The sequence below is a fragment of the Cupressus sempervirens genome, chromosome 4 (assembly GCF_028749045.1).
Source record: "Cupressus sempervirens isolate cs-2001-9-10 chromosome 4, ASM2874904v1, whole genome shotgun sequence".
Classification (NCBI taxonomy): Eukaryota; Viridiplantae; Streptophyta; class Pinopsida; order Cupressales; family Cupressaceae; genus Cupressus; species Cupressus sempervirens.
Genome location: NC_143121.1, coordinates 257305978 through 257326998, shown reverse-complemented (window position 1 = coordinate 257326998; position 21021 = coordinate 257305978).

Below are 21021 nucleotides of genomic sequence, written 5' to 3'. Positions count from 1 at the left end.
ATATGTTTCCATGGGGTCAACAAGATCATTAAGAAGAGCTTCTATGATATCCCTTATATCATCAATGTTGACTTCATATTCCAAGGGTTTCATCCATGCAGTCCTAGGAATGATTGCTTGAATGTGAGTGTTATCATAGTCAACCAAGAAACAAATATCCTAAGCATATTACCAATTTTTGAGGTATCCTATACCTATTCTACATTTTCTACTTGAAATTATCACAATATTCTTCCATTATTCCATCAAAATTTCTCCCAATTCTTGAATGAAATCATTGATTTGATAAATTACAGGTTTTTCCTTACCCTAGACCACACTAACTTTGGATGGAAATAACTTTTGAACATAAAAGAATAAGAAAATGAGTAGGGATCCAAACTTACATATGTTCTTTTTTTACTCTTGGATGCTCTCCATGTTCTTGCTAAGATGACTGAGCTAGAACTTGGCAAGGTCAAATGATAAGTTGCTCTTCACCACCTTGTAAGCCAAGTCAACAACTTCATAGGGGAGATTGTTTGGTCTTCTTGAGCTATAGATCTTGTGAGAAATGAAATGGATTCCAAATTGGATATCCATGTTTGTTACATTGTTCAATTGCATTCCTCTACCATCCCTTTCAACTAGGATCTTCTTTATCAATTTACCACGAGCTAGGGTTTTCATCATTTTGGGTCTATCTAGCATAGGGTAACCCGTAACTTAGTGTAGCATAGGGTAACCCATAACTCTTGAATAGTGAAATGACATAATGATTTGATATCATTAACCAATAGTACCTTTGGTGGTATAAGTAAATGTACTCCCATTGAATCCTTTTTCTTGGCAATTGCTAGATAAAGATTGAACTTGGGTGCCTCACAAATTGCATTCTTCGCTAACATTTATGAACCCTTCTTTACCTTCAAGCTAGAGTTGGATGTCATGATACTCGGTGGAAGATGAAATTCACAACAACTAAAAAATTTACTGCAACTTCTCTCTTCAAAACTAATTCACCTGTAGATCACTCTAGTGCTTGAAATCACTCTGAAAATTGAGTACAAGGTAAAAAATAAAACCCTTGATTTCCGTTTTATCAAAATTTTCAAAATTTAGGGCATCTTAAATACATCATACTATGGTAGGTGAGACAACCTGGTTAAGTCATTCAAACTCCATATGAACTATTCCTTTCATAACTGAGTTAGAACTAGATTCTAAATTTTCTTGATCATAATAAGTAACTTGGTTATCACTAAATTGTAACTCAGTTAAAACATAAATCTGTTACTTTTCCTCGTGTATCTTTGTATGTTGATTTTAATTACTCCCTTTTTGTACATCTAGAATTGATGTGAGATTTTCTTGATTTCCCAGTTCTAGTTATCTTCTTGACAACCTAGTTGGATGTGGATACTTCACCCAACTCATTAGATTGGATGATGATAACTTCTTGATTTGGGCTTTTTCTTCTGACTTCCTTACCCATTTCTGATTCCTCTGATTTATGATTTCTTCAATCTTTGACTTTTCTTTGTTTTATTCACTATTATTTGATGTGTCTTTATTCATACAGTTTCTTGCCAAGTGACCAGTCTTCTTGCATACATGGCATCTTATATTGGTATTTCTTTTCCTAATGTGGGTTTCTACACAATTTACTCCAATGTACCCATATTCTCCATAATAATGACATCTTCCCCATGTATTGTAGTCCCAACCAAAAAATGCTCTTTGTTTGGTTCTAGTGTGTTGAATGTTTGGAGTTGATCTTCACCTTGAAGATTTGTGACCTTTTTTGTGATATGTGAAACAATTTCCTTCAAACTTTGATTTGGTTCTACAGCCATTTGTCTTGTGACCATACTTGTTGGAATTGTAGCACTGACCTTTGAACTTAGTTTGCATGGTATTTTTCCAACAAACATTTGATGTATGACCTATTTTTCCACAAGTGTTGCATGTAGGTTTTTTGTTCTTCTATGCTCTTTGCTTTGATGATTCTCCTTGATCGGTATACCCTAAGCCAATAGTGCCTTTAGGTCTATCTAGAGTTTGTTTATATAATTGATTTACACTTTCTTGTGATCTAAATCTTCTCTCATTTAGTTCCTTTTCAACTCTTAGCTCATTCTAGAGTCTTTCATTTACTATTCTAAGATTGGTGATTCCTTGATTGATATCATCTAGTTGATGTACCATGTTTGCTTGATTTTGAGATAACTATTGAACTTCATTTGTCTTTTCCTGTAGTCTTGTAGCTAGTAGTCTTTTGTCTTCATCTTCCATTTCTTTATCATTTATTACTTTTTTATTTTTCTCCATGACTTCACATAGCCCAACTGAGTGACATTCTTGTTCTCTTTTCATTTTTCTCACTTGTTCTTGTAGAGTAGCATTCCTCACTAGTAGATCTTTTGTGGCTGCATCTGCTTCTTCTAAACTTCTTTCTTTATATAGATCTTCTATTATTTCTTTTGTGTAGAATTTTTATTCATCTATGTAGCTAATTCTTTTCTTATTATCAGAGAGTGAGTGAGTTGGTCCTTAAGTTTCGTGACTTGCTCCAAAACCATGTGCAGATCCAATTTGTCATTCTCAATAGTTTTCTCTAACTTGTATACTTCCATTTCCTCATATCTTTACTCTCAAGTTGTTAAGCCTCTAATACAAGAACCTTGCTCTGATACCAATTGTTGGAAATATAATGACAAGCAAGTGACTAGGGGGGGGGGGGGGGGTGTGAATCAGGAACCAATAAAACATTTCTCTCTAAGATTACTTCAGCTAAACTTCTTTAGATTATCTAATCTACTTCCATGCATGAACATAAAGCAATAAAGAAATCAACACCATAAAATTTTGACATAGGATATTGTAACCCATCAACCCTCCAAGTAGAAGGCAAAACTAAGGTGGGGATGAAACACACAAGCTTCACTATTGTAGTAATAAAGTTATCCTATTAGGGATTACAATTGATCACTTTTGGTGATCTACTCTGTTAAGAGTATGAAGGACTATTAGGTCCACCTCACAAAAGGATTTTACAATACAATATAGTATTTTCTCTATTAAGAGACTTAGCAAAATATTGTTAGGCCTATCTGGTTAAAGGATTTGACAGATGCACCTGTTTGGATGAATCAACAAGAGGATTTTTGCAATGCAACTTGATTTTTTGAATAATATCATTTGAATAATATGATCACCTGACTGTGATGGATGCGTCTTTGCTCTGCACTTTATATTGCCATGTAGCATAATTACATATATTGCTCCTTATTCATTTCTTGTCTCCAAAATAATCATGTATCTTCTATTCTTACACACTACACACTCTAGATAGATGAATTTTTCTTTCTTATATATCCTTCAATCAATAACACTATATCAAGTCAGCTTGACATAATAGATATCTTCTTAAAACCAATATACCTATAAGTCAACTCACATATTGATACTTGGGTAATATAGAGTTTTTTATCTTCTGCTGACACTCGGGCAATACAGTGAGCTCGGGTGATACTGTTGCTCAGTTAGCACTAGAAGCTTGTATGAAACTATGAACCTCAGGTGATATAGAAGTTCAGTTTACATAGAGAGCTCAGTTAACTTTGTGAACTCGGTTCACATATGAGACTTGTTTCCCACTGATAATATTGAATAGCTCAGTTTATATTGCGAGCTTAGTTAACATGGTATACCTTCATTTGCTCGGGCTACACTGAAATATGCTCCCTAGTGGAAAGCTTAGTTGGAGTATTAATTGACCTTCCTGGAAAGCTTAAGTGGTTTGTCACTAATTGACAATATGTCTTACCATAGGGTCAATAATCTTCCCCTTAAGCATTAGTGACAAAAATATTTATCTTGACTAGTTCTGTTAGTAATCAAAAATTTTCTAATTGATTTTTTCTTGTCAAACCCCCCCTTTGCATGTGCTTGCTTCTATAACTCTATTTGAATTGGAATGTTGTAGCTTAGTTACAAATTTCACTGAATTTGGATTTTCCAATTTTTTTTTTGTTTGATTGAACATTTGATCTGTATCATATACATATTCCTCCATTCATTTCCTCATATACATATTCCCCCCTTTGATTATATACATACTATGTTTTCCCCCTTGTTTTTTGTTGCAAATGCCAAAACATGTATTTACAAGGTAATACCAAAATGTGTGATGAAATCATTATGCACTTTCAAAATTAAAGACATAGTTTTATTCCAATTTTCCTAAAGTACCTTCAAAATGTGTAGTTCAATATGGAATTCAGCTGATAGCTCTATCATGAGGTCCACAACTGAGAATTTGGTGTCATGAACTAAGGTATTTGCATGTGCCAAATGCCTCTACATCACATCCATATGAGGAAGTATCATACTCTAGATGTCAGCTATGGTTGCCCTTATTCTGGCTTCCTTCCTTAATAACTGTGCTTGCAAATCTATCAAAAATTTGACCTTTACAAAATGATTTGAGCTGGTACTTGGGTCAAGTGCTAATTGACTAGTACTTCTCTTCAAATATTATTCAATTTTTGATAGTTTATCTTTTATTTCCTTAGTGAATATTGATGTATCACACAATTTTGTAAACAATGAAACAATGTTCATTACAACTCCTTCAAGAGTTCCAATAAGAGTGGAAAGTTTCGCTTGATCAATGGCAATTTTATTTGCTACATTTTCCAAAATTTTATTTTCAAACTTTCTTTTTGCCCTTTGCAGAAGTTTTTCCTGCCCATCTATATCCTTATTGAATTTATGTACAATATCTACTAATTGCTCAATAAAAAGGGCCTTATTATTTACCTCTATTTGCATAACATTCAAAAATATGTCCTTGATGTCTTCAAGAACTTGCCTCTATCTCTTTCTGCTCTCAACTTCCTCTGTTGTGCCCTTTTCCTCCATAGATCTCTAAGGATCTCCATCTAATCACTAGTGAGATTAGATTGATCTCAATTTGGAATCACAATCTTAGTATCCTGGTCTATCTCATCAGATGTCTTTGCCTTATCCTTACCTTTGCTTTTGGCACTAGGAGAGACTATGATTGCTTTATCTTTTTCATCATCTTTCTTCTCCTCTCCACTTGGTTGACCCTTAGGTTCTTCTTTTCTTTTTGTCAACCTTGTCTTCATCCTTTGAATTCTACTTAGTTAAAGCTATCCTAGAGGTAGATTGAGTCTGTAACTTAGTTCCTACTTGGGTGGATGAAATACTTTGCTCCTTCTTCTCTGATTGTCCTACATTGGATCTAACTATGGCTTGGCTTGGGGTCAACATTAGAGATACAATCACAATTGCTGACATCATCTCTATATCAAAATCTTCTACAATCTATACCTCTTGCTCTTCATCCTTCTTCATTTTCTCTTCTACCTCAAAAATTATTTCCACAACTTTGTTGTGGACTGCACAAAATCCTCAATACTATTTGTCAGAATTTGGAAGGCTTTGAATCTTGGAGTTTGCCTATTCTCATGCTTTTCCATGGCCTCCTTGATTTTTGCATTAGAGAGGTTAGGCATGATGCTTTTTAGAGCTTCCTCTCTGATGTCCCTTTCATTTTTAGTACATTAGTCCATCTTTGTGTGACCACTTTTAATAGGATGTCAAGAGCTTGGCCATTCAACTCATTCGGGTCATATTTGCATTTTTCCATCTTCTCCATTAGAGCATCTTCAATGTGTCATTTCTCTTCTCTGCCTTTGGTTTCATACTTGATGTATTTGAAACCTATCATACCACTACCATCCCTTATTCTTTGCAATTGTTGTTGAAAGGTTAGTGCGGGCTTCTTCAACTAGATGATAAGAGTGTTTTACTCTTCATCATCTTCATCCTAAATTTTTACCTTCCTCTTGGATTTCCTGGCAGTTGTGAATATAGGGGTAGGTGCCTTCTTAGGTGTAGTCTACTTGGGTGTAGACTTCTTAAGTATCCTTGTAATCACCTTTCCTTTCTTCTAATGAGGTTCTTGCTCCTCCTCTTCCTCTTCCTCCTCTCCCTCTTCTTCTCTCTCTTCATCTTTACCTTTACCCTTAGTTAGCATGAGAGGGTCACATTTCAACTTTTTCTTTAGGGTCTCCATTCTCTTCTTCCCTCTTTTCGAGACTTGAGGAATCTCTATCTCTAGAGATATCTTGGTCTCTGCTTCATCATAGGTACCAAAATATGTTTCCTTGGGGTCAATAGGATCATTAAGAAGAGCTTCTATGATATCCCTTATATCATCAATGTTGACTTCATATCCCAAGGGTTTCACCCATGCAATCCTAGGAATGACTACTTGAATGTGACTGTTATCATGATCAACCAAGAAAAAAATATCTTGAGCATATTACTCAACCAACTGCTGAGGTATCCTATACTTGTTCTACATTTTCTCCTTGAAATTATCAAAACATGCTTCCATAATTCTATCAAAATTTCTCCCAATTCTTGAACGAAATCATTGATCTAATAAATTACAAGTTCGTCCTTACTCCAAACCACACTAACTTAGATGGAAATAACTTTTGAACATAAAAGAATAAGAAAATGAGTAGGGATCCAAACTTACATATGTTCTTCTTTGAATCTCAGATGCTATCCATGTTCATGCTAAGATGACTAAGTTGCAACTCGACAAGGTCAAATGATAAGTTGCTCTTCACCAATTTGTAAGACAAGTCAACAGCTTCATAGGGGACACTACTCAAGTTGTAGATCTTGTGAGCAATGACATGGATCCCAAATTTGATCTCCATGCTTGTTACATTTTTTAGTTTCATTCCTCTTCCATCCCATTCAACTAGGATCTTCTTTGTCAATTGACCATGAGTTAGGGTTTTTGTCATTTTGGGTCTATCTAGCATAGGGTAACTCGTAACTCAGTATACCATCTTCTTTTTTTTCTTAATAGGTTGTTCTAACTAGAAAGACATGTCATGCACTTTGCACAAAATGAATCTAATCCATTTTATCTTGAAATCCTTCAACATGTATAAGACGTGTGTTAAACCCTTAACCTCTAGATGTCTATGTTTGGGCTTCAGTACTTCATTGTCACATAGGGCATTGTACGCTTTGTTTATCTCAAATGTGCCTAAATCTTCAATAGTGAAATGATATAATGATCTAATATCATTAGCCAACAATACCTTTAGTGGTATTGCTGAATGCACTCCCATTGGATCCTTTTTCTCGACAATTGTTGGATAAAGCTTGAGCTTGGGTGCCTCGCAAACCAAATTCTTCACTAACATTTCTGAACCCTTCTTTACCTTTGAGCTAGAGCTAAATGCCATGATACTTGGTGAAATATGATATTTGTAATAACTGAAATGATCACTACAACTATGCTCTTCAACACTAATTTGCCCGTAGATCACTTTGGTGCTCAAAATCACTCTAAAAACTAAATGCATGGTAAAAAAATAAAACCCTTGATTTCTCCTTTTATCAAAATTTTAAAAATTTGGGCATCTTAAATACATTGTACAATGGTAGGTGAGACAACTTGGTTAAGTCATTCAAACTCGGCATGAACTACTCCTTCCATAACTCGGTTAGAACTAGGTTCTAACTTTTCTTGGTGACAATAAGTTACTCGGTTATCACTAAATTGTAACTCAGTTAAAACATAAATCTATTACTTTTCCTTGTGCATCTTTCTATGCTGATTTGAATTGCTCCCTTTTTGCACATCTGGAATTGATGTAAGATTTTCTTGATTTCCCCATTCTAGTTATCTTGTTGACAACCTAGTTGGATGTGAATATTTCATCCAAATCATTAGATTGGATGATGATAGATTCTTGATTTGGGCTTTCTTCTAACTCGTTACCCATTTTTGATTCCTCTGATTTATGAGTTCTTTAGTCTTTGACTTGCCTTTGTTTTCTTCACTATTATTTGATGTGTCTTTATTCATACAATTTCTTGCCAAGTGACCTATCTTCTTGCATACATAGCATCTTATATTGGTATTTCTTTTCCTGATGTGAGTTTCTACACAATTTACTCCAATGTACCCATATTCTCCACAATGATGACATCTTCCCCATGTGTTGTAGTCCCAACGAATAAATGCTCTTTGTCTAGTTTCATTGTGTTGAATGTTTGGATTTGATCTACACTCTAAAGATTTGTGACCTTGCTTGTGACATGTGAAATAATTTCCTTCAAACTTTGATTTGGTTCTACATTCATTTGTCTTGTGACCATACTTGTTGCAATTGCAGCACTGACCTTTGAACTTGAGTTGCATGGTATTTTTCCAACAAACATTTGATGTATGACCTATTTTTCCACAAGTGTTGCATGTAGGCTTTTTGTTCTTCTATGATCCTTTATTTGATGATTCTCCTTTTCAACTCTTATTTCATTCTTGAGTCTTTCATTTACTATTTTTACATTGGTGGTTCCTTGATTTGCATCATTTAGTTGATTTACCATGTTTGCTTGATTTTGAGATAACTATTGAACTTCATTTGTCTTTTCCTCCAGTCTTATAGCTAGTAGTCTTCTGTTGTCATTTGCCATTTCTTTATCATTTATTTTTTTGTTTTTTTTCTTCTTGAATTCACATAGCTCGACTGAGTGACTTTCTTGTTCTCTTTTCAATTTTCTCACTTCTTGTAGAGTAGCATTTTTCACCATTAGATCTTCTATGGTTGCATCTGCTTCTTCTAAACTTTTTTCTTTGTATAGATCTTCTATTGTTTCTTTTGTGTAGAATTTACATTGATTTGTGTAGCCAATTCTTCTCTTCTTATAAGAGAGTGAGTGAGTTGCTCCTTGAGTTTCTTGACTTGCTCCATGGCCATGTGTAGATCCAGTTTGTCATTCTCAATAGCTTTCTCTAACTTGTATACTTGCATTTCCTCATATATTTACTCTCAAGTTGTTAAGCCTCTGATATGAGAACCTTGCTCTGATAATAATTGTTGGAAATATTATGACTAGAAAGTGACTAAGAGGGGGTGGGGGGTGAATTAGGAACCAATAAAACTTTTCTCTCTAATATTACTTCAGCTATACTTCTTTAGATTATCTAATCTACTTCTGTGCATGAACATAAACAATAAAGAAATCAACACCATAACACTTTGACACAAGATATGGTAATCGATAAAACCTCCAAGTAGAAGGTAAAACTAGGGTGGGGACTACACCTACAAGCTTCACTATTGCAGTAATAAAGTTGGCCTATTAGGGCTTACAATTGATCACCTTTGGTGATCTACTCTATTAGGAGTATGAAGGAATGTGAGGTCCACCTTGCAAAAGCATTTTACAATACAATGAAGTATCTTCTCTATTAAGAGACTTAGAAAAAGATTGTTAGGTCCACTTGGTTAAAGAATTTGATTGATGGACCCGTTAGGATAAATCAAAAAAATGATCTTTACAATGCAACTTGATTTTCTTAATAAGATCCTTTCAATAATATGATTACTTGACTATGATGGATGAGTCTCTACTCTACACTTTATACTATCTTGTAGCCTGATTACATATATTGCTCCATATTCACTTCTTTTCTCCAAAATAATCATGTATCTTCTATTCTTACACACTACACACTCTAGATAAATGAATTTGTCTTCCTTATATAACCTTCAATCAATAAAAATATACCAAGTCAATTTAACATAATAGATACCTTCTTAAAACCAAATATACCTATAAGTTGGCTTACATATTGATGCTTGGGTAATACAAAACTTTTCATCTTCTGCTGACACTCAGGCAATACAGTGAGCTTGGGTGACACTATTTCTTGGTTAGCACTAGTTGTATCTTTATCATATTTTTGTGTGTCTTTATCCCCCCTTCCTAGTTTCTTTTTGTACCATCTTATAATGGAAGCACTTTCTTTGAAGACCTTTTAGCCCTCCTTAGTGTTGTTTTGGTAAATTAGGACCTCTTATTTCGTTAAATAACTTAAATGAAGGTCCTTTCTTCTTCCAACCTTGCTCAAAACTCTATGTTTCCACTGATATTTATGCATGGCTTCCCATTTTGTCTTCAAATCACATAAATCATGCTTTAAATATAAATCTAATTGTTTTCCCTACATATGTCATAATTTTTTCCCTAATCCTACAATTTTTCTTGGATATGGAGCCCTTTTTTGGGCCCTTTCACCTCTAGGTAAGGGACACACTTATCCATCACCTAAGGTAAGGGATTATCCTAGTAATGGATGTCCTCATCCCTTACCCATGTTGTTTTCCTGAAGAAATTCTGATCCTGATGTCATATATTGCTTTTCTTGCCTTCCCGAGTTATCCCTTCTTGGGGTTTAATCCAAAATTTCTATAAAAGAATGACTTCTCTCTTCATTTGGGAATTAAATATATATTAAAGATACCCATCCTCAATATCTTAAAGTGCATTCAAGGATTTATCAAGAAAGAAAGAAAGAAAGAAAGGTATTCTTCATCCAAGTATTCAAGACCTTCATCAATCATCATGCACTCTTCCTTCCAAATCTAGATTTATAGTGGATTTTGGTCATAAAAGAGTATATATACTTCCACATAAGAATTAATCATTGAGGCATATTTCAAACACATACATACATGAGGTTTTTTCTTATAGGATTTCCCTTGGTTTTTATCTTTAGTCAAAATTATTGCATGAACATAGTATATCACATATTAAACATAATCACATCAAATTTTTAGTGATATTATACATTGCTATATTTCTTTGTACTATAAGTTAACTTTCCTTTATACATTTCTATTTCAATTTAAGGCTTATTCCTCAACTAGGGATTGGTTGAGTAAATCCCTTCCCTACCAAATAACATTTCCCCTCTATTGTGTGAAGGTGCAAGTTTGAAGAAGAGTTTCAAGAACAAATATGGGGGATATTTTTAAAGAAATTTACACATCTATAATTTATTTTGAGATCCAGTATTCTAAGGTAGCAAACAATGTCATTGTCAACCCTATAGTTTTAGTGGTTCTTCAATTGTAGATTGAATAGTATAGAGTGCATATTTAGGAGTTTTGGCATTAATTTTGGGTCTAGGTAAGGGATAAGGTTGTACTTGACCTTAGCTAAAATTCAAGTACATCCTTGACCTCTTAGGTGATCCCCATCCATCTTAGAAATAGACTCTATCCAAATTCACACTTTAGAATCTCTAGGGGCTCAAATAAAAAATTAGGCAATTGCAGGCTTCTGATCAATAGTAAATCAATCATTTGGACTCTTTCCTCTATTGATATCCAAGGTGCACACATTCCTATATCCAATCCTTATACTTCCTTTTATAGATCATATCCTAACATATTTTACACATATCTTGATACTTAGGGATCAACGCCAAGAAAAACAACCAACCTTGTAAGGTTGAGGTCTCGTGCTTTAGCCTTTTTCCTTTGTGGCTTTAGAAAAATATAATTTATATGGGTTTGGTCTCTCTTGATCTCCCAAATGCGAGAGTGAAAGTTTGTACCATTTACTCCTTTACATTTTGGTGAATTCATACCTTTCATGCATTTGACACCTTCTTCAATTAGTATTTAGACCTTGTATTCATTTCAACTATTTTTCATACCCTAGTTAGATATTGCATTTTAAATTATATAAAAAATCACAAAATAATAATTTATTTATCACTAAAGAGAAAAAAAATTGCATTTCATTATAAAATATATTTGTGCGAGTATTGTGTTTATCAACACAAATCTCTCTAAAATAGGTTGGTGTGCAATCATTTTGATGATTGTGATTTTTACAAGAGTTTATTTCATTTAATGATATTCATGTATTTACATGGTTTTCATTGCATACTCTATTATGAGATTGACTAATACAAGGTTTCTGGATGAGGTATATTTCAAGACTATGACTAGCATTTTATGTGGTTTCGTTAGTCATATTCTAGAGTACAAAATAAATTTTGTTGATGATGTTCCTAATGCTCCAAATATTATTCATGATCAATCCACTCATACTTGTTTAGCCTTCCAACATTGGGGGGTGGGGGGGTGGTGTGAATCGATTATAACTAGTTATCCTATAGGACTTAAAAAACCTTTTCTTAAACTCTTGTATGCAAGAAAACTTAACTTGTCGGGAGCACGTGTAAACAAGAAAATTCTAGTTGCACATGTATATCAAATGTCCAAAAGAAAGCAAAATACAACTAACACTATGCTTGAGTTTTACAACTAAATGCAACCGAAAAGAAACATCCTCATGTAACCTCAAAGTAGCTCAACAAGGGAGCCCATAAGAGGCCTTGTTGGTGTGCTTTAGATTGGAGGGATGTGAATGTGCTCTCCCAAACACAACTATTGAATCCCAATATGTTCAAAAAATGAAATGCAAAGTGTATGAACTAACTAGATATGAAGAGAGTGTTTCAAATAATGGCTATGGATACAACCATGTTCAAAACACTCGAGGGAGGTGAATGTGGATGTAAGAAATAAACTAAATTAACAATGTAGATGCAAATGAACTAGCAACTACCAAAGGTTAGTAACAATGCATAAAATCTCTAAAAGCTCTAGAACTATACTAGCATGATAATAATGCAAAATGAGGGAGATGGAAAATGCTTGAGATAAGGGCTCTATTTATAGGCTTGATCTAGGCCTTGAGGAGGTGGTATCTATGTGGCATCCACATAGGCACTGCAAGGGAGACACATGAGCCAAAGAAAAAGCCATGCAAATGTCAAACAGAGCCTTTATGGTTTAGAGACTCAAGGTGTGCTCACACATGTGTGAGCAACCTTGGGGAAAGGAGTGGGAGAAAAAGGTGTAAGAGTACCTTTTTGGAGAGTTTAATGAAAGGAGGCTCCTTGAGTCTTGTGTTGCTCACACATGTGTGAGCAACCACTTAGTTTCTAAAGAGGTGATTAAAAGGGGTTTAAGATAATAAAGTGGGATTAATTAATGGATAGGCTTATAAGGATGAGAGTTTTAGGATGGGATTAGGATTAAATTAAATAGGATTTAACTTAATCATAGGATTAAAGAATTTAATAAAGTGGAGGGAATTAAATAAATTATAATTTATTTAAAAAGGGATTTATGAAGCACTATGCATTAAATGAATTTAATACATTAGAGGGGAAGTATTCAAATTAAATTTAAATACATTAGGGAAATGAACCTATTTAATTAAATAAATTTAATTAAATAAGTAGAAGAATATGAAAAATATAATTAATTAATTAATAATTAGTTATAATGTGAAAAGAAATATTAAATAAATTAATATAGCATTTAGGACAATTTTAAGTATCGATATGTTGCCCCTTTTTGATGTGATGTCAGGACAACATTATATCAAAGAAAAGATAATATAGGTTGCCCTAGAGAGGATAGGAGTCTTAGGAGTTGTGTCATAGTGATGACAGGGGAGGAGGGTTCCCCCCCAAGGAAATCAGGTGAAAAAGGAATATATTTTGCCCCATTTTCTCAAAAATAGACATGAGAAGGAAAGGGGAATAAAAAGGCTTAAAAGAAGGCCTTGCATGACTTGTTGAGAAGATTGTAATGAAGAAGGGTGAATTGAATAATGATCAAACTAGATGCATCCTAACTACATGAATGTATGGGATTTAGTTGTGTTCATATGGGAGAGCACACCCTAGTTTGATTTTGCAAAATGAGTTATGCACCAAATGCTATAGAAGCATAGATGACAATATTCCTTTGCGTGACTAGACTCTCAATAAGATAGAGACTTTAGGAACATAAATGTAGGTTTCATAGTCATGGTGGAACAAATGACATATATGCACTAGAGAGGTCTAGGCACACCCAAATTCTTTTTAGGGATCTTGGTGGAAAGTGTGCTAACCAGTTGCCCCTAGTGAGCAATGCATAACCATAACTTTGAACTGACATAAATGTACTAAAGAACCATGAAAAAAGATCATATTGAAAAATGACACATGTAACCAGGTTAAGTCATTCAAATGACACCAAGATATTGAAGATCAAGGTACACTTGAGAAGGCTATCACTGATACACAAAGAGAAATTCAACAAAAAGACCTTATGACCAAGTATTCATTCAGTCCACTGTTCTTGCCATGAACTTTATTCTAATAGTGAAATTTGTTAAGCCTGTTATGAAGGATGCATCCTGTAAGGAAAAATTTGATTGTTTGTTTGAATTGTATTGAAATGTTTGTGATTGTTCATTGGCAATTGTGTGAAAGGAACAAGCTTCTCAAATCATTTAGTCTCAATGTGAATTTGTCTAAGTTTTTTTGGCAATCTCTATTTTGATAAGCTCAGTTTGATGGGTTGAAGCTCAATGTTGTGAGATTAGATGATGAATAGAAGAATTTGGACAAGATGATAATATGATGGATGAAGTTGATTGAATGAGCTGAATGATGTTGATAAGATTGCGTTAGAAAAAAAAGATATATAGGATGGAAATTGATTTGTATGAAAGGATTGGAAGAAGGGAATGTGCTTAGATTAGATGATAAATGAATTGATTGAATTGGAAGAAGTAAAAATTGATGGAAAGTAGAGTAGATTAGAACCAATGACAATGAAGAAACAAGGAATGGTAAATGGATGAGAAGGGTTGTGATATTTGAACATATGGGATGATATGGGGGACCAAAGGGGTTCAGTATAGGACAATGGGGAGCCAAGGACCATGTTTCAAAGGAGGTACCAAAAATGTCCCATATGAAGGATGGGAAAAATGGCAGGAAAAATGGTGGGAAAGGATGAATGAACATGGAAATATGGTGGGAAGGTTATTGTATGGAGGAAGGGAAGGCATGTGTATTTCCAAAGAATGGATGAACATTTTGTTGTTGTGTCTCTAGTATTGATCACGAGCGTAGGCATGAAAGTGGAAGGAATAAGAGATATATGTCATAAAAGGGAGGGTATGAAATAGGGATAATGATATGGAGAGTATGGATGAAATGCGGGACATGAAATGAATGGGATAACCAAGACCAAGGACATATGGACGTATGTAGGAGTATGGATGGAGGATGGAGGAAATGAACATGACAAGGACTATGGGATGCAAGATATGGATAGAATGTCAAGATCAAATATATGAAAGGATTATGGAGGTATGTAGGATAGTGTGTGGATAATGTGCAAGGGATATGTCGAGTGACCATGGATGGATGGAAGGAAAATGATAGTCAAGATCAAAGATGGAAAAGGATGATGGCCGATAGATGGAAATATGGAAGATATGTAAGGCAATGTGGTATGGATGGAGCTTGCCCCTAGTGTAGAGTGCAAGCAGAAGGATAAGTGAATGGTTGGATAAGTGGATTGGAAGATGGATTCATGGTAAGAAAATAAAGGGAGGACTCAAGCATCTAGATACATGGATGGTATCCCTTGATATTTATTTCTCTTGCTTTGTTATTTTAAAGGAAATTTTACTATTTTCTCATAGATGTTGGTAGGATAGTGAAAAGAAGGGTGAAATGGGTTGGGAAATGGAGGTCAAGGACTAATGAAAAGATTTGGATTAAGGGGGTGGAATGATTTGAAGGAGGACATGGTTGATGGATGCTAGGTTGTAAGACTTGTGAATGAGTGGATGAAGGAGGTGGAAAGATCATCATTGACAAATACCTTGAAAGGTGATGGAATGCAAGAAATTTTGGAGGATATGTGGCAGAAAGTTTGAATTTTTGGATACAGGGACCCAAAATGGATGAAGGAGATGATGGATTTAGGATGGTGGTTTTGGGTATATAAGGACCCAAAATGGATTTGGAAAATGGAGGCTTGGATGATTTATGAATGAGGGAAGCCTTTGGATTAGCAAAATTGGATTCCATTTTGAATCTTTCTTTCAAATTCATTGATCCATTAAGTAGCTTTGGAATCCACATAATTTTTGAATTTTTTATTTTGTGTTGGATCATATTTTTCTTTTCTTAGATATATATTTTAGAGGGGACATGTTGATCCTTGGTTTTATGCGGATTTTTGACTTGATTCACTTTATCTTTGGTATCCAATTTTCTCCGATTGGCCATGATATAGGTGTATGAGGAGAAATCATATGGAGAGCTTATGGATGGTGAACATTGGAAGGAATTCAAGGATGTGTGCATTTTTTGATCTTTATTAGGAGCATGAGGGAATGAAGTGGAAGAATTGGATATGGTAGATGGATGTATCTAAGGACCCAAAATGGATGGAAGGGATGAAGGGTTTGGTGTTGGAACATAAGGACCCAAAATGGATGGAAGGGATGGAGGGTTTGGCTTTGGAACATAAGGACTCAAAATGGATGGAAATGAGGAAGGAATGAGAATATGGATATAAGGTCCCAAAATGGAGTTGGAATATGGATGATGGGAACATTTAGGTTTGGATGGAGAAAATTTGGATTTAGAAGGAGTGGAAGGTGTACCAACATCTTGAGACATTATTTCTTCAATGGGATACTTATTATTTTCAATAGAAGATGCAAGTCCATGTGTAGGGGGTTCATGAGTGGATTGGATAGGTATGAAAAGGTCTTGTGGAGGATTGGTATTGTGAGAGGAATCATGAAATGCAAAGGAAGTGGTACTTTGATCTTGACTTAAAAGAGGATCATGTAGTGGAATGGAAGAAATGATTGGATCATATAACAGAATAGAATCATATAATGGAGTAGATGGAATGGAATTATGAGATGAAACATTTTGATCTTGATAGGAAGGAGAGCTAGTATATTCTATATAAGGAACATCTTCATGAGGTGGAGAATCTACAGAGGCTAACTCTTGAGATGGAATGAAATCAGTAATGTGCACGGTACATGGAGTGTCTTGATCTTGATTAGGAAGGGGATCACAAGATAGACTAAGAGGGATAAATGGATCTTGAGAGATAAGGGAATAATGGGATGGAGCAATGCTTGGATATAGAGGAGAAAAGGAATCCATAATGGCATGCTTTGGAGGAAGATCTCGAGATGGACTTGGGTATATGACTTTGGGCGATTGGATCACTTTATTTTTGTTTGTATACTTAGATAAGGTTTGTAGTGAGAGAAACCTATTACAAGGTGGGGATGATGTTGATTTTGGAGTATTAGGATTGTGTGGAGGTTGAGACATGGGTAGGGGATTGGGGTGATGTTTTTGGACATTAAGCTCAAAGTATGGGGAATTACATGGAGGATTCGAGTTGGATGGGACATGAGGATAATGGTCTTCGAAACATGGGGGAAGAGGGAAAATTTCTTGGAAGGTAGGTTTTTGCTTTTGATTTGCTAGGCTCAAGATAGAACTCTTGAGTTCCTCAATTTATTTGGCAATGACATTTCTGTTTGAGGAATTGTATGTGGTTGAAGGATAATGAGGTGGATTTCCCTTGTCAAAGGTAGAAGAATAATGAACATGAGATGGATTATAATTAGATAAGAAGTTTTGAGGATTGATTTGATATATAGGTTGAATGGGAGGTATAACTCCAAATTGTCTTTGAAGATCTTCAACCATTAGGTTAAGCCAATTTTTATCCATGGAACTTAGATGAGGGGTGATGAAAGATTTGATGATGGATGAAATATGAACTTGAGACTAGGAGCAATTTTGGACTTTATGTTTGATTTGATTTGGATTGGATTTGACTTGATATTGATTGGATATGTTTTAATTTTATTTGATATTGGATGAAGGTTTGAGATGACCTTGATAAGATTTGGGTCATTCAAGATAACTAGGATTAAAGTCCAAGGATTATGATGGTGCTCCTAAGTCCAAAGTAGAAGATTTTATGAAAACTAAATTAGAAGAATATTTGAATGGATGAAGAAAGAAAGATTGATTTAGGATTAAAGATGTAAATGGATTGACTTAGGAATTGATTAGAAAAGAATAAATTTGACAAGAGATTGGATTAAGAATAATGAGTATAAAGCATTGGATGAGGGAATTGGATCTCGATGTGGATTATGAATCATGACTAGGATGAAGATTAGGAATTTGATTGAATGATTAAGAAGATAAGGAAATGATTAGGATGATTAGAGACGATTTAAGATTTTGAGGAATGATTTTAATGATTAAGACAAGAGATGCATGATGGATAGAAGAAGTGATGTGGAAAACAAGAGCTTCTTTTATAATTTTGTAATTGTGAAATGTTTTTGGATTTTGAACTTTTATTATGTTTTGGATTTTTTGAAACATAACATGCAAAGCATATAATGAAATATGTACAAGAAAAATTTAGATGGTGTGTCCCCTTCAAATGGGGAGGTTTTTTGAACACTTAGCATGTCGAACATACCAACAATCCTATAAGGTTTTGACTAGGATATATAAGCTCATCTAGGGGCATCCTCGATATACGCAAGGTACGTGAGGCCCAAATTTGTAGATGAAAGAAAAATAATTCCACACAGCTAGGAGGAGACGGTAACCCAAATCTCCACCTTCACTTCCCAAAGGTATAAAGTTCATTGGGGCTTAGCCAAGAGTGATAAAAAATTTCTTCCAAGAGAGTCTCTTTCGATTCACCTATCAATATTTATACTTTGCTAGAATGCTAGAGTTGAGGTTGTCACAAGGGGTGATGAAATCCACAAGCAGGCCTCATAAAAAAATGTATAAAACAAGGCCACTTATTTCTTATGCACTCAAAATCACCTGAAGGTGTGAGAGGAGTGAATACGTAAGTGGTCTTGGGTTCAAAAGACACTTGCTCTTTCCCAATGGAGCTTAGATTTTCTATCTACTTTTGAAGACACTCGTGTTTAAGCATGCATTGTTCTTTCCAACTTGACAACATCATCAACATAATAAAAGTGAGGACTCGTCAACATAAAGTAAATCTATCATCTTCAACATAAAAAAATTGCTGAAAATGAACAAATTTCCTTAAGTCATTCAAGATTATGTGTATTCATTTTAAACACCAAATCCAAATATTCATTGCAATGTTCTTTGAACCTTAAGCATTCAAGATTTGATGAGATTCATTTTAAACCCAAATTGAAATGTGTATCATAGCATTGTTCTTTGACCTTTATGCATTCAAGAGTGTATTTAAACATTCATTCCATGAAAAAAATTCATTTTCCTTATGGCATTTGAGATTTTTCTTTAACAACATTCATCCAAATGAAAGGTTTTGTTCAATTGATTATGCATTCAAGATTGGATTTTGCTTGTTTTAAGTTTAGTCATTCAAGAATGTGTTTGATTTATCCAATTGCAACATAAATTCTAAGACAAATGGTTAAGCATTCAAGTTCATTCCCAAAAGTAATAAAACATTAAGAAAAACCTACAAGAAACTGGTTAGTTGTTTCTAGATTGCTCCAATTTGGAAATGCTACAATAAACTACTTGATTAGTCTCACAAAAAAATCTCCAAAATGAAGGCTTTACTATGAGAAAATTTATTTTAACTTTTTTTGTAATTTTTTATATACGTAAATCTACGTAGAATGACCCATATCCTATGAAACCACTAAAAGTCAATTTTTATTTTACATTGTAAAAAAAATTTAAAAAAAAATTAGAGATGACAAAATGCAGGTAGAGATGACAAACAACAGAGATGACAAAATCACAGATGACAGAACACAAACTAGTATGATATACCTTTTACTTACACTTCACAGTTGTAGATGATAGAACAAGGTTGAAGATGCCAAACCACATAGGTGACAGAATAGGGTCAAAGACGCCAAACCACATAGATGACAGAACTTGCAACTGTAAAAAAAATCACAGATGACAAAACTAAGAGTCGCTAGAAAATTGTAGACACCAAAATAGTGGGTCGTTGGAAAAATGTAGATGACAGTCTACAACAGAGATGCTAGTTTAGAGGCAGAGATGCCAGTTTACCAACATAGATGCCAGTTCAATGATGAAGATGACAGTTTACCAACACATACACCAATTTACATGGTAGAGATGACACTTTACATGGCGGAGATGCTAAATAATGGAGATGAAAGTTCCTTTGTGCATACAAGACTGCACGTGAACAAAAATCAAAGTCCATCATTTTTTCAAAAAAATGATGATTTTTAGATTAAAATTTGAATGTTTAGAGGGACATGGGTCCCATCGGGTGTGCCAAAATGTATGCAAGAAAACTTAACTTATCAGGAGCACGCGTAAAGAAGAAAATGTTAGTTGCACATGTATATCAAATATCTAAAAGAAAGCAAAATAAAACTAACACTATGCTTGAGTTTTACAACTCAATGCATTAAAAAAAAAATGTCCTCATGCAATCTCAAAGCAACTCAACAAGGGTGCCCATAAGAGGCCTTATTGGTGTGCTTTAGATTGGAGGGATGTGAATGTGCTCTCCCAAACACAACTATTGAATCCCAATATGTTCAAAAAATGAAATGCAAAGTGTATGAACTAACTAGATATGAAGAGAGTGTTTCAAATAATGACTATGGATACAACCATGTTCAAAACACTTGAGGAAGGTGAATGTGGATGTAAGAAATAAACTAAGTTAACAATACAAATGCAAATGAACTAGAAACTATCAAAAGTTAGTAACAATGCATAAAATCTCTAAAAGCTCTAGAACTATACTAACATGATAACAATGCAAAATGAGGGAGATGGAAAATGCTTGAGACAAGGACTCTATTCATAGGCTTTATGGGGGCCTTGAGGAGGTGGCATCTATGTGGCATCCACATAGGTGCCACAAGGGAGACACATGGGCCAAAGGAAAAGCCATGCAAAAGTCAAAAAGAGCCTTTATGGTTGAGAGACTCAAGGTATGCTCACACATGTGTGAGCAACCTTGGGGAAAGGAGTGGGGGACAAAGGTGTAAGAGTACCTTTTTGAAGAGTTTAATGAAAGGAGGCTCCTTGAGCTTTGTGTTTCTCACACATGTGTGAGCAACCACTTAGTTGCTAAAGAGGTGATTAAAAGGGGTTTAGGATAATAAAGCGAGATTAATTAATGTATGGGCTTAGAAGGATGAGAGTGATGGGTGTAGACTAGGTTTAAGGATGAGATTAGGATTAAATTAAATAGGATTTAAATCAATCACAAGATTAAAGAATTTAAT